The sequence below is a fragment of the Danio rerio genome, chromosome 16, assembly GCF_049306965.1.
Source record: "Danio rerio strain Tuebingen ecotype United States chromosome 16, GRCz12tu, whole genome shotgun sequence".
In the NCBI taxonomy this organism is placed as follows: Eukaryota; Metazoa; Chordata; class Actinopteri; order Cypriniformes; family Danionidae; genus Danio; species Danio rerio.
This window is the reverse complement of record NC_133191.1, coordinates 40,702,315-40,718,409: the sequence shown is the minus strand read 5'-3', so window position 1 is coordinate 40,718,409 and position 16,095 is coordinate 40,702,315. Positions and strand designations below refer to the sequence as shown.

Here is a 16,095-nt window from a genome sequence, read left to right as displayed (position 1 = left end):
TAAGAAATAAATGTTAGCCAAAAGACAGTACCATAAATTAGGACGAAAAAGGAATTAATATATAGCTCTGAAAATTGATTAGTAAAAGAAAGAAGTGTCAAATTCCAACTAAATGATTGTCATTACAGGACTGAGATGCAGATAAAATCAGCCAGCATAGTCAGGGTTAAAATTAAATCAGATGTAGATTTGCCCATAAAGAAAACCACTAAATGCTGAAATAGGTATTAAACACTATTGAAAAGTTTGTGTAAAAATAGGAGCACTAATAGAAACATCTAGATAATGTAATATGCAATCTGTCCTAGACATTTCTATTTAAATTTAAAGTAGTAATAAATTATAAGTAACTAATAATATTTAATTGAAGTTAATTTGATAGTTAAAATAAATGGTTAATCAAGACAGATAAAAGACGCTTAATGTTTAGGTTATGATTTAAGAAAATCAATAAGAAAAGATTTTCCAGCTGAAGTTAATATTGTATGTAAAGATATGTTCTTTTGGATGGTAAATATTTTAAGTGGTTTGGTTTCTATTGAGTTTATTTTAGGTAACTACCAGAGGAGGGTAGAAACTTATTTGTACTCGTGTAGCTTGGTGAATAGCATATACTGTATACACCAGAATGCATAAAGGGTTATAATAAGGGAGAAGATCATAGTATGGACACTGTCACAATATGTGGATGATTGAATTATCTACAGCTTCACAGAGCTCTAGTTTAATTAAAAGACTTGAGTGGAGACCATTGCTCCAAACAGTGAGATGATGACTGTTTTTGGTGTTGACTAGATAGAGAATTATTCTGTAAACAAGCACTGTTAAGAAACTATGATGAGTAGATGATTGGAGTAATACTAGAAGCAAATTATGAAGCAGGAACAGTTATTACATCTGTGACAAGAGAAGTATTTCCTAAATTTCGAAATGCCTTCAGAAATAAGTTCATAATGGGTTTGCATTCATGAAGTTAATGAATGATCAATAAATAAAAACATCTAAAGAAGTATGAAAAATTATGAATAAAGCAAAAGAGAGAATAATTGTATTATGCTCAGTTACCAGAAATGGCTGAAAGAGGTGAAGATGATCCATCAAGACCAACGCTCAATGAAATATTTGAAAATAATAAACTTAATGGGATTAATGTGTTTACAAGTGCATTGGTGAGTGATGGCATGGAAACTGACAGAAACAAGCATCTAACACCGCATCGCATGAACTGCTATTGGGTCGACCCTTGAAAGAAACCTTGCAAGAAACCGCATGACCCTTGCAAGAAACCACATGAAACTTTGCATAAAACCTGGCATATAATCTCACATATAACCATGCACATAACCTCTTGGAATGGTTTGCAAAGATGTCTAATGCAGTAGGGACTTTTATGAAGAAACAAATAATTGCCATGTGCAAAGCGATATCTGTGCAGGAAACCAGAAAGGAGCCATGTGAGAGAGCAGAGATATAAGGTCCAATTGGTCCAGCTGATCGAGTCTATCTGTGGATGCTCTGGAGAGCTCAGGAGGAAAGGACCATATCTGGATGAGGGCAAATCCAACAGCTGCCAAAGTGGATGCCATTGATGAGGTACCAATGCCTCAAAGGAGCGAAAGGGAACAACTCCAGCAAGGGAAAGCTGACTGGAAACAGAGGAGCCTGAATATTCCAAAGCTCTAAACTACTAAGTGCCACGTGTGGAAGCAAGAGTTTATCAGAACAAAGAAAAGAGTGATTCTGATAATGTGCCTGAATACCACATACAGAAGTGTCACAAATCAAGGGATGATGAATGCACAACTGCAGATTCCAGAACTCAGACTCTCAACCACACATCTCCATTAACATCTATTAAAGTCAAGTGAAGATGCTGATAGCTCAGAAGAAGAGAAACAAGGATGAGGAAAGATCAAGATCAACATTTGATGCTTTTTACGTTTGCATATTGATTTTGTTTGCATATTGCTTTCATGGTACCTATATATAATATCACTTCAGTATATTCTACATGAGTGTGAACACTAGCAGCTAGCACTGAACCAACTGAATACTTATGCTTAAAACATTGTTGTCTTTGATGTGTTAAGAGAAAAAGAGAGTACAGTCTTTTACTTCCTTCAAATCAAAAGAGAAAGGGGAGATGTTTGGCTGGACTTCTGTCAAAGTACAGTGGCATAATCTAGTCAATTGATAACAGCTATGTGGCTAATTTCAGACACTAGATAGAGGTAATTAAGAGAACTGGATTATGAAATTGCACTTTGGGGTTAAAAGACAATAATATTAAGACTAAAGTCTTAAGAGGAGGGATTGAAGAAGATTTTATTCTCTCTGTATGAAGTATTTTCTAAGTGTAAAGCAGTTAATTTTCTCTTCACAAAATGTATGTAGTGTTTGCAGCAAACATGCCAGCCTGTGTTAAAAATACAGTGATATGTCTGTGTAAGATGAGTATGCCTGCACAGGAGCAACACAGAGACTTCAGAATGCTCTGGGGTCTGCTCTGCTCTTTCTCGGCTTTATTATGGAGAATAAAGTCTATTTTCTGATATTCAAAACCTCTGGTCTGATAATTTGTAATTGATGAGAAGTCAATATTTACGACATGAGCTACTAGCCCGACAGTGGAAACGCGACATGATTTCGGTCTCATTTCTCAACCTCCCGGGCTATTGGCCCGGCCCGGCCCGGCCCGATTAAAGCCCTGGCTCGCACTGGCCCGATAGTGGAAATGCGGCTATTGAGTGAAATGAAGCTCGTCTTCCTTGTGTTTGGGGATGGCTTATACGAGTGTCTGCTGATGAGCTCCAGCTGGGATCGATCCGTGCTGATTAAGTGACAGCTGGGGTGAATCCGGGACCAAGGCGACGTGGCATCAGCATACTCGCCACTAGGATTGGGTACCGAAACCTGCTAGGTAACCGATACGTACCATTATTAAATCAGCGTATGAATTTCAGTGCCTAATTTTGGTGCTGCAGCAAGGACGTTACGCCTGTTTCACACCACAAGCGAAAGTAGCGCATGAGCAGCGCGTACGGAGAGCAGAAGCAGCACACAGCCGTTTGCCTTTCACACCAGCTGCGTCTGCAGCGCGCAGCTCTCCGGCAGCTGCTGCAGAGATCAATCTATCTCTATGTCTATTCTATCTAGTTATGAACAGCTCTCGGGTGGAATAACTTGAGTGAACATAAAACAAAGCCGAGTAAAACTTTCTTCCTCAGTTTCAGCAGCACAGCACAGCACACAGCGAGCTCACATCATCCAGCATGCGTGTCGAACTACACTACCCACAATACACTTCGCTATGGACTACAACTCCCGTAAATAGCTAGTCTTAAATCGACCACTCCCCTCTCCTGCAACACTAGCGTGCAACTTAAGCAAAACTGATACTAAAATTGTTTTACATTTGGTTTTGTAGTTCGGGCCTAAATAAATGTTTGTTGCAGTTTTTTATCGTTTTAAGTTCATTTGAATGACTATATATAAATCAGTTGATATTTTTAACGCATTTATTGAGTAAAATTGCTACTTTTTACTGTCATTCAATGTGTTTAGGTCATTATTAATGCACGAAATAAACAATAAAAAATAGCACTTATTATTACTCCAGAATAATTATTTTTTAGGAAACAGTGTAAACACTTTCAGAAACATTATTGTAAATGAATGGGAGGGCAAAATAAATCGACTTCAGCTGTAGGCCTGTTAAAGTTTACAGGTGCAGCAATGTGCCTTGATGTACTTGAATGCTAGAAATGTGTTCTCCAACACCCGTATAACGTTACTTGTCAAATAAATAAACAAGGAAGATTATTTTGAGTTTAAGTTATTTAATTATCTTGTTTATGAAGACTGCAGAGTGATGCATGAACAAAAATGACTATGAATAATGTTAAGTATTTTGTGATATATATGTTAAAATGTGCTCCTAAAAGTACGTGGCCCCTGCCCGCCCCCACAGGTTAATAGTAAGCTAATGTAATTTCATAATGCAAATCTTAAATTCATGCTCACCAACAAATGATCAAAGGAAATGTATTAATGTAATACAGTATGAATTTATGTTTACTTTAAACTGTAATCATATTGTTCTGTTAAAATTATTTTTAAAAATATTTTGTCAAATAAAATTATTTTGTAGAGTCATCCACCATCATTTTGGGGCTAAAAAGTATCGATTCAGGCACCGTTTTGGCACCGGTATCGTTTTAAAAGTATCGATTAGGCACCGGTATCGAAAAAACCCAAACGATGCCCAACCCTACTCGCCACATTATGTTTTTGGTTCCTTTCGGGGCATTGATAAATGCTTATCCAGTAAATCTATGGGAGGATCAGAAAGCTCTTGGATTAAGTCCAAATGATCTTTATTTGTGTTCTGAAGATAAACAAAGATCTTATGGGTTTGGAACAACATTAGGGTAATTAATGACAGAATTTTCATTTTTTGGTGAACTAATCTTTTAGGATCAACTGAAATTACTCAACAGTTTTCTTCAGAAAAATGAGCATGTCTGCTTTTTCAGGAGACAGACAAGCCCGCTCCTGGCTGATAATGTCCCCAGCAGTGGAAAATGTACGCTCTGAGGTTGTGGATGATGCTTGCATGCAAAGATACCTTGATGCCAATTCTGAAAGCATTGGCAGAGTGTCATTTATGTCCCACCACCAGGTTACTGGACTTACTGAGGACAGTGTAGACGGAAGCAGTCTGTACTTATTTATTATCTCTATATCTCCTCTGTAGTGCTGCTGACGCTGGTCTGCATTCTTGCTTCAATTGCCATGTCCTCCACAGCAAACAGCTCCTCAAGGCAGAAAGCTTTGGAATCTTCTATTAACAAATGAGTAAAGAAATAAAGACAAATATAAAACTATATAAAAAATAAATTCAAACAAGTTAATTTTCTTCTGAATTAAATAAAATTAAATAGGAAAAAATAGGATTTCTTTATATTTTCTTACTAGTGCTGTTGTTGCAGATGCACTGTCTTCATCAGAGATGTCATTTCGGTTACCTGCTAAGTGCCTGTTCTATCTGCTCAGTCGGAGTCTATATTCAATAAAAAACTAGGTCACACTGAAGAAGATTTCTATTCTCTCTGTATGAAGTATTTTCTAAGTGTAAAGCAGTTAATTTTCTCTTCTCAAAATGTATGTAGTGTTTGCAGCAAACATGCCAGCCTGTGTTAAAAATACAGTGATATGTCTGTGTAAGATGAGTATGCCTGCACAGGAGCAACACTAGGAGAAGGCTGAGTGACTGATTGTGTAGAATAACTGAATATGTAAAGCACTGATTATTTATGTTAAATACTTGTATGAAGCTATATGTGTCAGAAGTTAGAATGAGTAACATATTATCAAGTTATTATCCTATCATGACAATGTATGTAAACACTTAGTTCCTTTGCATAAGTTGCATCTATACTTTGCTGACATAGACCTGTAACATCTCTGTTGACATGAGCTAGTGGGCTGAGAGCCAAGAATAGCAGGACCCCTTAGACTAAAAACCTATTCAAAAATGGTCAAGAGTTAAAAAGAGACTTAGGGGTGTGTCAAATAATCCTGTATAAAAATTGTAACAAACACACTGAAACTTTAGAAGGTGCAGGAGAGACTTTGGAAGGTGTCCAGGAGAGACTTCAGAATGCTCTGGGGTCTGCTCTGCTCTTTCTCGGCTTTATTATGGAGAAGAAAGTCTATTTTCTGATATTCAAAACCTCTGGTCTGATAATTTGTAATTAATGAGAAGTCAATATTTACCACAAATGGCGCCCAACGTGGGGCTGGACAGAGACGAACGGGTGACACTGGACATGCTGGGGCTTGGAGGAAAAACACAAATATGTGGCCACGATAAAAAACGGTAAGCAATTTTAAGCTTATACGTTTGTGTTTTTTCTACCAAGGACCTGCTTGTAACGGTAAAAAAGTCACTTGAACTGTTTCTCCAGCTATAACGAACTACAAGTAAAACTAAAAAAGTAAAAGTAAAGATAAAAGGAAAACAAAGGGGTTTTGAATACCAGGAGAAAATAACAATTTGCATGCAAATGATCTGTGTTTTCCTAAGAGGGCCTTGACGGATAGGATAAACGTTAACTAGTAACTGTTACTCATGTTTGGGAAATTTTTTAATATTATGAAGAATATGCATAGAGCATTTTTAAGGTTTAAGAGGAAGTTCTTAAAGTGTGGTGACAGTTAATAAGTTAAAACAGATTAAGGTATAGAGAGAAGCGCGCAAAGACCTCGGAGTACCCGTTCTGTTTTAATAATGATAAATATTATTATTCAGGAGGCTGGGGGAAAAAAGGCACAAATCCTGTGAAATGCTATTTTTACTGAAGAACAGTAAAGACGGGAGCAGAAGTAACAGGTCACTCAAGAGGAGTGTAGTGGAGAATTCTGTGGTTATAGCTCTAAGGTTAGAGGCTGCTCGGACAGGTCACTCAAGAGGAGTGAGGTGTATTTATGTAATTGTAAGTAGTTGTGTATTTGTCTATGTTGCTGGGGTGCTTAGAAGCCTTCAACTTTGATCTAGAGAGACTAGAATAGAGGTGAGGTTCAGGTTACACAGTGTAAGAGATGAGTTAGACTGAGTGAGAAGTATGATTGTGCTTAAAAGTATGTTTGCAATAAGAGTGAGTTTAAAAGAATTATCGTTTTATATTATAATATAAAAGAAGGATTGCATATGTTGTGTGATTTAAGAACAATAAGATAGAGAGTGATGCAGTTTAGGGAAGAGATTGTGATACAGAGGAGGTTTAAGCCTAATAAAGTTAATTGAGATCATATTGCATTTGAAAGACACAGACTAAAAAGAAGAATATAGTTAAACATTTTTCTGAATAATCTCTGTGTGTTTGAAGTGTTTTTAAGTATGAACTATAGGCAGAGAGGGGACTGAAATTCCTGACATGTCGACAGTCTGGAAGAAGGTCTGCTTCAGGAGTGGTAAGAATCTGTCTATTTTAAGAACAAAAGTTTCACAGGACAGATAGAAGCTAAAGAGTAAAGATATATTATAAGGTATTAAATAAATAGAAATATTATAAAGTAATGAATAAGATAAATGAAATAAGAAAATATTAATGATAGAATAAGATTTAATAAATAAAAAGTGTTAATAAAAATGCAACTGGAAGTTAGACTAATAAATATTAAGAAATTCAAAAATTGAAGCATGGAAATAACTACATATGGAGATTAATAGTTATATTGATCAGGAAATAAATTTACTAAATCAGTATGAATAAAAATAGATAAGTTGATGATTTGAGTAAATAAAGAATTAGAAGAGAAAACTTTAATAAATATGGATTAATTGAAGAGTTAATGATCAAATGTTTAAGGAAAATAAGTTTAAAGAAAAATGAATTAGGAAAATCTAAGAGACAAAAATGCTAATTTTTAAAAAGGGAAAAGAAGCATAGGAAAATGGAGAAAATAGAAGTCCAAACTTTGTTTAATAGAATAAAAAGAGAAGATGTTTAATATATATATATATATATATATATATATATATATATATATATATATATATATATATATATATATATATATATATATATATATATATATATTAAACAGATAAAATAAAAATTAGAAAAAAAAACAGTAACATTTAAAAGAAACTAAGATTTGGCTTTAAAAGATAAAATTATGTTTAAGTGCAATGAAAAAAATTGTTGTGGAGTAAGTTGACTGTTGTCATTTGTTTTAAAGTCAGCTACAGGCTGTCATCTGAGACAACAGCTATTTGTAGTAAAAGCAGCGAGTCAGATGTAAAGCATAGACACTGAGGAGAAATGAAAGAACATAATAGTGAGTTCAAAAATTATATAGTTCATATTTTATGTACTTAAAAGGTAATTGAGAATTAAAAATTGCATTTCAGATAGGAAAAATGCTTAAAGTAAACAAACATGTAGAGGTAAAATAGTACTATGAACTTGAAGCTATTGCAGTAAGGATTTTGAACAGGTATATTAGACATTAGGCCACCATATAGTACTGTTGAATTAAAACAGGTATGGAAATGTTAGAGAAATTAAAATAGTGTAAGATGTAATGTAACTAGTGAGGAAAAACTAGAATAAGATTAGGAAAAATAAGTGAAGCACAATCTAAAGCCAAAGAAATTAATTATAAGAACATTTAACAAATAGAAAATTAAGCATATTTACATATGATAAAAATGATTGAGAATTAGAAAAAATAAGTTGTTAAACAGCAAACAAAAATAGATAAATAAATTAATTAATTAAAAAAAATTGGATAAAAGGAGTCTTTATTTGATGAAGGAAAAAATGGGAAAAAAAATAATTTATTAAGTCATGAGCTAAATTCTATATATATTAATTAAGAGGACGTATGGATGAACTTTGGGGGACTGTAGTCTCGTACCTACCAGACATCTCTGAGTATACTGGCAAATGGAAAGGTGTGTGAAAAAACACAAAGCAAAATGGCTGTGGACACTTTTGACATGAACTTTTTGCCCAGGATTTACTGAGGACTGAAAAAGCTACATTTGTTCAGAGACATTCAAAAGAGACACTAACAAGAGACTGATGAACTGATCAAAAAGAAAAAACTCTCCACCAGAACTTTACATCAGCTGAGTCAAAGAAAGAAGCCAGCCCAAAGAGAGAGGGGGAAACACTGTGCCCTGATATGAAGGAAGTTCAGGACAACATAGAAAAGACTGTTGCACCAATCTGGAGCTAGTTGTCTCAGGTTGCGAGGGGGGATAGCCTGACAGTCCATCTCAAAGTAGCTCCTAGTCCAAATTACGTTCAAGCATTACAGAAGGAAAATTAAGAACAAAAGTTTAGCTACCCATTCTTGTATCAAATCAGACTCCTGTCAATTTTAGAGAAATTATTATCATGCAAATTTGTAAAAAAAAAAAAAAAAAAAAAAAGTGTTATAAGGTAATTTTAAGGTGAAACTTTAAATGATGAAATTATATATTATGATGAATGGTAAATAATTTGAGTTTAAGTTTCAGTAGGCTTAATAAAAGTTCCTTAAACATAGAAGGATAAATTACAATGCAGGGTGGTGACTAAAGAAAAAGCTTTTGCTAAGGCAATACATAATTTGGAGAATAAATAAGAATGGAACTAAGTATTTAAGTTCAAATCAAGTAAAGGAAAATCTTAACATAATTGTATTGTGAATGGCCTAAATCAATATTGGATAGTGAAAACTGGAAAAATTCAAATCTAGAAAAATGATTTATAGTTAAAGGAAAGATTGAAATAACAATTTGAAATAAATTCATAGGACATAAGGTCAGAAAGTAACAGTTCTAAATTGCTATGAGAAAAATTGAAAGAGAACAGTGTTTAAGAAAAAGATAATATTTTACATGAAAACATATGTGAAAAATAATTAGAAAAAAAATTAAGGAATAATAATTAAAACAGAGAGAAATTTACAAAGCATACAGTAAGTTTTAGCCAGCTGATAAAAAAGTGCATCAAAATTGTATAAACAACTAGTTTAATGGGAGTGCCTTAGGAAATAATTATGAGCCAAAAGAAAATAACTCAAAGATAAAAAAGAAATTAATATATATATATCAGAAAATAAATTAGTAAAGGAAAGAAGTGTCAAATTCCAACTAAATGATTGTCATTACAGGACTGAGATGCAGATGAAATCAGCCAGCACAGTGAGGGTTCAAATTAAATCAGATGTAGATCTGCCCAGAAAGAAAAAACACTAGATGCAGAAATAGGTATTAAACACTATTGAAAAGTTTGTGTAAAAATAGGAGCATTAATAGAAACATTGACTGTAATATACAATCTGTCCTAGACATTTCTATTTAAATTTAAAGTAGTAATAAATGTATAAATGACTAATAATTTTTGATGGAATCTAAAGGCAATAATTACATATGAAGACAAAACAAGATTATGTTTAGGTTATGATTTAAGAAAATCAATAGGAGAAGATTTTCCAGCTGAAGTTTATATTGTATGTGAAGATACAGTAGGTGAGAGTTCAAAGTGGCTATTAACGCCGCGGCTTGTACCGCCGCCGTTTGAAATAGGTGCCGCTCTGTTTTTAGTGTATGACCGCAGTTTGTGAATGAGCCGCCAGGGGGCGCAAAGGGACGGGATGCGAACGGACAGAAATAGCCCATACAGCTACTGTGCTTGTAAATGATATTAAACAATAAGTCAAAGCATTATAATTCCTTCATTAATCATTTAAAATTTGTTAACACGCTTTATTGTAAACTTTTTAAGTGCAAAGAGGATTCGTTTTGGAAAATAGAATTGAAGAAGTAAAAGACAACTAAAATGAAAGCACAAACATTTAGTACAAATAAGTAGTCTTAAATAAATAAATAAATAAATAAATAAATAAAGCAGCCTAAATATAGAAAGATGTTCAGTGTTTGCTATTTTGATAGGACTAAGACAAGACATTTTCATTTATGTTTTATTTCTGTTTTTATTTCCATTTTCGTTGTTGATTATATTTTACTATCTCATTTATGTCTCAACAATTGTACATAAACGAATAATAAACGAATAATGAAAATAAATGAATAATGAAAATAGGCCTAAATAAATTATTTATTTAAAGACATTGCCGTACAGTACGTGAAACACTGAGAAAAATAAATTGACCTACCTTAAGCAGATCACTAAAAGTATAATAAAAATATTTTTATATATTATATATATTTATATATTATTTTATTTTTAATAATTTAGTTTCAGTTCTGTTCAGTTTTTTTTTTTTGCTTTTTTTTTTCAAAACGTCAATGTTCTCCTGTAAAGTAGCTATAACTGTTGTTTTGGTTTTTTTTTTTTTTTTTTTTTTACTTATGGCTCAGTATGTTTTGTATTTTAACTTCATATTCAGTCACCTTGCATATGTGTGTGAAATATAATGCCGCATAACCGCGGAAAAAGAAGAAAAAGCTGTCAAAGGTTAGAGCTAATTCATCAAAATTAGCTATATTAAAATACAGCATTTATGTTAATACTGGCAGAGTGTGAACAAACTCAAGGCTAAGATATGCGCTTGCCTTTTAATGCATTTGCGGCCTTTTTATAGGCTACAGGCAACTATGTATAATAATGTTTTTTTTTTCTTTTTTTTTGTATGGTAAAGGACAATGCACATTATGTTATTGATGTAAACTTAGGCTAAAACTTACCATTGATAAACGTGACCTACCTCAAGCAGATCACTTAAAGTATAAAAAAAATAAAGTAGGCTATATGTATATATATATATATATATTCTTAATAAACTTCACAGCCACAAATATAAAAAACACAACTTGTATTAAAACTGGGCGAGGATTAGAAAGAATACGATGCTTGTTATATAATTTAAATTTTTAATCCAATTTCTGCAAGCACATTTTTTCATTCGCTACTCTGCCAGAAACTTTGCCGCCGGAGAGCACCTCAATAATGTAAACATTTGTTTAAAGATGGAGCGCAAGATGTGCCGAGTGGCAACATGTGAAGAACGATGGCAAAGCTAAGTGTGATTATTGTAATAAACTAAGTTATAAAGCAGAGTCCCGACCAACAGGACTAAGCATATGCGGTTGGCTCATTCTTCACGAATATAGAATTAAAATAATGGCGCGTTAGGTTCACAAAGCAGCGCATTCTCTCCGCCTCATCGTTTAACCAGCGGGACACGCTGCTGAAGCAGGAGAGACACTCCGTCATTCATAATCTTAGCTGATGTATCGGAGTCGAATGAATATCAAAGAGGAATTTTCTTTTAACAGTCCCGATATGTTTAATCTTTTTATTTATTTTTTTTTCGTGTCATTTCTCTTCAGCAAATTATATATATTTTTAAAGCTGCTTGATTCTTTTAAAACCGAAAGCAGAGCCCGTGGTGTTTTTCCATAAGATACTCCTTTATGAATGTTTTAATTTTTTATTAAAGTCTTTAATGTGCTTTTTGATAGTTTTATTTTATTTCAAGCAGCATCTAAATGCGAATTTATCCTCAAAACTTGGCATGAGAGCGATGCAAGTCATGTGTGGCATAATTGCCTTTTTTCCCTGCGCGTGCGAGATCAATTTCTGATATTTTTGCAACTATAATGAAAGCATAAACATTCAGTACAAATAAGTAGTCTTAAATAAATAAATAAATAAATAAATAAATAAATAAATAAATGAATAAAGCTGTCTTTTAACCTAAATATAGAGAGATGTTCAGTGTTTGCTATTTTGACAGGACTAAGACAAGACTTTTTCATTTATGTTTTTATTTCTGTTTTACTTACATTTTCGTTGTTGTATATAGTTTACTATCTCATTTTATGTCTCAACAATTGTAGATAATAATAAACGAATAATGAAAATTAATGAATAATGAAAATAGGCCTAGATATATTATTTATTTAAAGACATTGCCGACATTGAGCTTAAGTTGAATGCAGCTTCATCAAAAGCAAAAAATAAATAAATAAATAAATTGACCTATTTTAAGCAGATTATAATAAAAATATTTTTTGCCGCAGGACATAAATTAAGTCTAGCAGGTTTATTTTTTAATAATTTAGTTTCAGTTCAGTTTTTTTTTTTTTTTTCAAAACGTCAATGTTCTCCTTTAAAGTAGCTATAACTGTTGTTTTGTTTTGTTTTTTTACTTAATGGCTCAGTATGTTTTGTATTTGAATTTCAATTTCAGTCACCTTGCATATGCGTGTGAAATATAATGCAAGCATAACCGCTGAAAAAGAAGAAAAAGCTGTCAGTTAGAGCTAATTCATCGAAATAAGCTATATTAAAATACAGCATGCATGTTAATACAGGCAGAATGTGAACAAACTCAAGGTACGGCTAATATGCGCTTGCTTTTTAATGCATTTAAAAAGATTTGCGGCCATTTTATAGGCTACAGGCTATGGTGTATAACAATGTTTTTTTTTTTTATTTGCATGGTAAAGGACAATGCACATTGATTTGAAACTTTTAATTGCATTTTTATGTCCTGTAAATAATAAAAGTTGAATCAGATTAATAAAATCGAATCTGAATACCTGCAAACGGGGCCACGGTTACTTTTTTTTCACTGACTGGCATGACTGGCAAACGCGTCAGAAAAAAAACTGCTGAATCTCTGCAAATATTTGGTTAACTTATAAAACAAATGTATGGTTTAGTGATGTTGGTAATGAATAAAAAATTGCAAAGCAGAATTATTAAAGTTATTATTTCATTGATCTGAACATAACCATTTATAGTATAATTACTAACCCGTCGTCTAAAATATTAAAATAATAGTCTATTATTTTATTCGTGGCTAGAGCTTGATTAAATTGATTAACAAGCCATGTGCTTTTGTTTGTTTGTTCTCGGTACTGGGTATACGCAAAACATTTTCTAAAATGTCAAGCAGTATTTGTCTATAGCTTTAATTAATTCAAAATATTAAAAATAACAATAATAAAATTATAAAAATACAAAGATAAATAGAGCAGCATTTTGCTAATTATAATAGTCCTTTATATTTATATACATGTGTTTTTGCATATTCGTTATTTCACTTGATGCATTCGTTATTTAATGTTTGAATACTGAAATAAAAAGCCATCGTTTAAAAGGTTATTTCACCATCAAAATGTAGCCTGTTATATGTATCATTAAGGTTTTATATAAAACTGCTGTGCAGTGTAAATGGGACCTTAATACAGTTTAAAGCGAAGTTGTCTGTAAGGATGATGGGCATGGCATGTCTATTGTTGTGGCTCGCGTTGTGAATATTAGAAAATAACTGTCGGGTGAAGGCTTTATGGTCGTGCGGAATTGTCTGCTGCTGTCATGGCTCAGCAGGCAACACCCTATTCAGCTAGGCTATGTTCGGTGTTTTTATGTACAAATTCGTTTTGGCGAATGCTAGAGCGTAATACAGATATTTTAAATAACAAGTAGTTCAGTCCAGAAGTTGCTGTGCATAGAAACATTCATTTTCATAAGGCCCCATATTTAATGCGGTTTGGTTTTAAAACGCATAGGTTTTGCTACGGTTACACCATCCGTCCTCGGGAGTTTTGGATTTTGTGTAACCATGTTTGTGGAAAACACTTGAGGGTGGAGACATACCCCTTCCCCCATCTCATAACCAAAAGCTTGTCTTTCAGGTGTTAATGGGCATCAGTGAGACCGAAATCATGTCGCATTTCCACTGTCGGTCTATAGCTCGCATCGCGTAACGCAAACCCAGCCCCCAGAACGTCCCCCGACTGTTGGAATCGTGCATCCGTTAATAACTCGGTAGAAAATGTATTTTATAACATCCTCATTTAGACACAGTCAAACATTCAGCCCAAATGCACTGGAGAGACCTGAAACGTGTTCCCAAAAATGTTCTGTTTGCACAATTTGATTATTATCATCATATCCAAATACTTTATAAATAATATTCTAAACCTTCTCTGGTGTTTATTGTTTTTAGAAAATATCTAAAATCTTTTAAAAGAAAATATCTTGTAAAATAAAAGTTTGATTTGGCTTTAACGGTTTTATTTATGTAGGCTATATAGGCCTACCTAAACTGTTATAGCTTGATTTTGCTTGTTTTATATTGGTTTATTTATTTAATGCGATTTTATTATATCCGATAATGTAATTCTTTAAATTATATTTCAATGTGGCTGAGGCTTATCAAGATATGACACTTGTTTTGAGTCTACAAAAGGTAATTTGTAAAGTTTTATGTCTTTCTGTTGTATTCATATGGTGTATTATCTGCAAAATAAATAACAAAAAGAAAGAAGCCGCTAGCAGCATCAACAGAGCTGTGAAGAGAGCGCTCTTTTGCTCGGTCTCTCATACACAACCTTTATGTCTGCTGTGTCTTTGTGTAGATTATTATGCGTTATTGAAACATCAAGGGAGACGCAGCAAAATCACTTATACATTAAAATTGTATTATTCTATGCAACAGCCTTACATTTAAAACGGAAACATAAGGGCGATTATAAGCAAAAAGACCTCAGCCTATAAGTCTAGATGTTTTCTTTTCCTTTTTTATTTATTTGTTTATGTGTTTGGCACATGTGTGCGATAGAAAAACTAGTGTAATTACGGCAAGCCATCTTTCCCAGACTCGGGGCAAATTCCGCCTTTCCTTTTACTCCGTCCCGAAGCCCCAGCTGGCCCTCCTGCCATCCACTGCGTAAAACATATGCTGGATAAGTTGACGGTTCATTCCGCTGTGGCGATCACAGACTAATAAAGGGACTAAACCGAAAAAAAAATAATGAATGATGAATGAATGAATAAATTAATAATAATAAAATAAAAATATGGTAATAATAAACACAAATGCCGCGTAAGCGGCCTTTTTTATTTTTAGAGATGGTACATTTGAATTGCCTTCAAATGATGGATCTGCGACAGAGAAACTAGGGGTTTTGGGGGACATGCATCACTATATCCTTTTTTCCCCAAACTGTGCATAGTTCAGCTGCAAGTTACTGTACGTCTTTTTTTGAAAAAGCACCCCATGTCCGCTAGTGCCGCGCGCCTCTTTCTCTGGGCAAAAATGAGTTGATTTTTAAAATAATAAATATATAGATTAATTAAATTTTCAGCAAAAGAGACATTTATTTCATATTTCACTATGCATTTCATCTGATCTTTATAGCTTAATTAAACACATATTGTCAAAACCCACACATAGGCCTATTGTATGAAAATGAAAAGGGCATTTTTTGTTATTATTAGACTATTATTTGTTATTTGTTGCCTAGGCTATTTTCACATTTGAGGTGCTTTATTGGCATGACAAGTAACTGTACATTCGTTTTGCCAAAGCAGTGCGCGTCTCACAAACAAGACAGTGCAAAAAGGGCAGTAGTGAAAACAAATATGAAAATAACATATAATAAAAAAAGATTAATAAAAATAAAAATAGAATAAAAAAAATAATAATAAAAATAGATTTTTGATAACATTAAACAGGATAAAGGTAATAATAGTAGCCTATTATCAAAAGTAAGTCCACATAAAGAGTTCCAGTATTTGTGTGTTGGAGACAGGAGCGGGTATTGTTGGGTGAACA

The 16,095-nt window shown here is 33.2% G+C and overlaps 1 protein-coding gene across 21 annotated transcripts in view; it reads right to left on the bottom strand.

Moving 5' to 3' along the window:
- LOC137487301 (uncharacterized) overlaps window positions 1-16,095 on the bottom strand; it is a 173,377-nt gene that overhangs the window by 13,341 nt on the left and 143,941 nt on the right. For 2 of the 21 annotated variants that reach the window (XR_012392332.1, XR_012392329.1), the window contains exons 9-10: window positions 4,975-5,062; window positions 4,129-4,843 (exon numbers count right to left, since the gene is read on the bottom strand). The exons of 17 other annotated variants lie outside the window; for them this stretch is intronic. The gene's annotated coding sequence lies outside the window, so the exon portion shown is untranslated. Of the gene's footprint in view, window positions 1-4,128; window positions 4,844-4,974; window positions 5,063-16,095 lie in introns of those variants that run through there. 2 more of the 21 variants (XR_012392330.1, XM_073926384.1) reach the window with 2 other exon arrangements.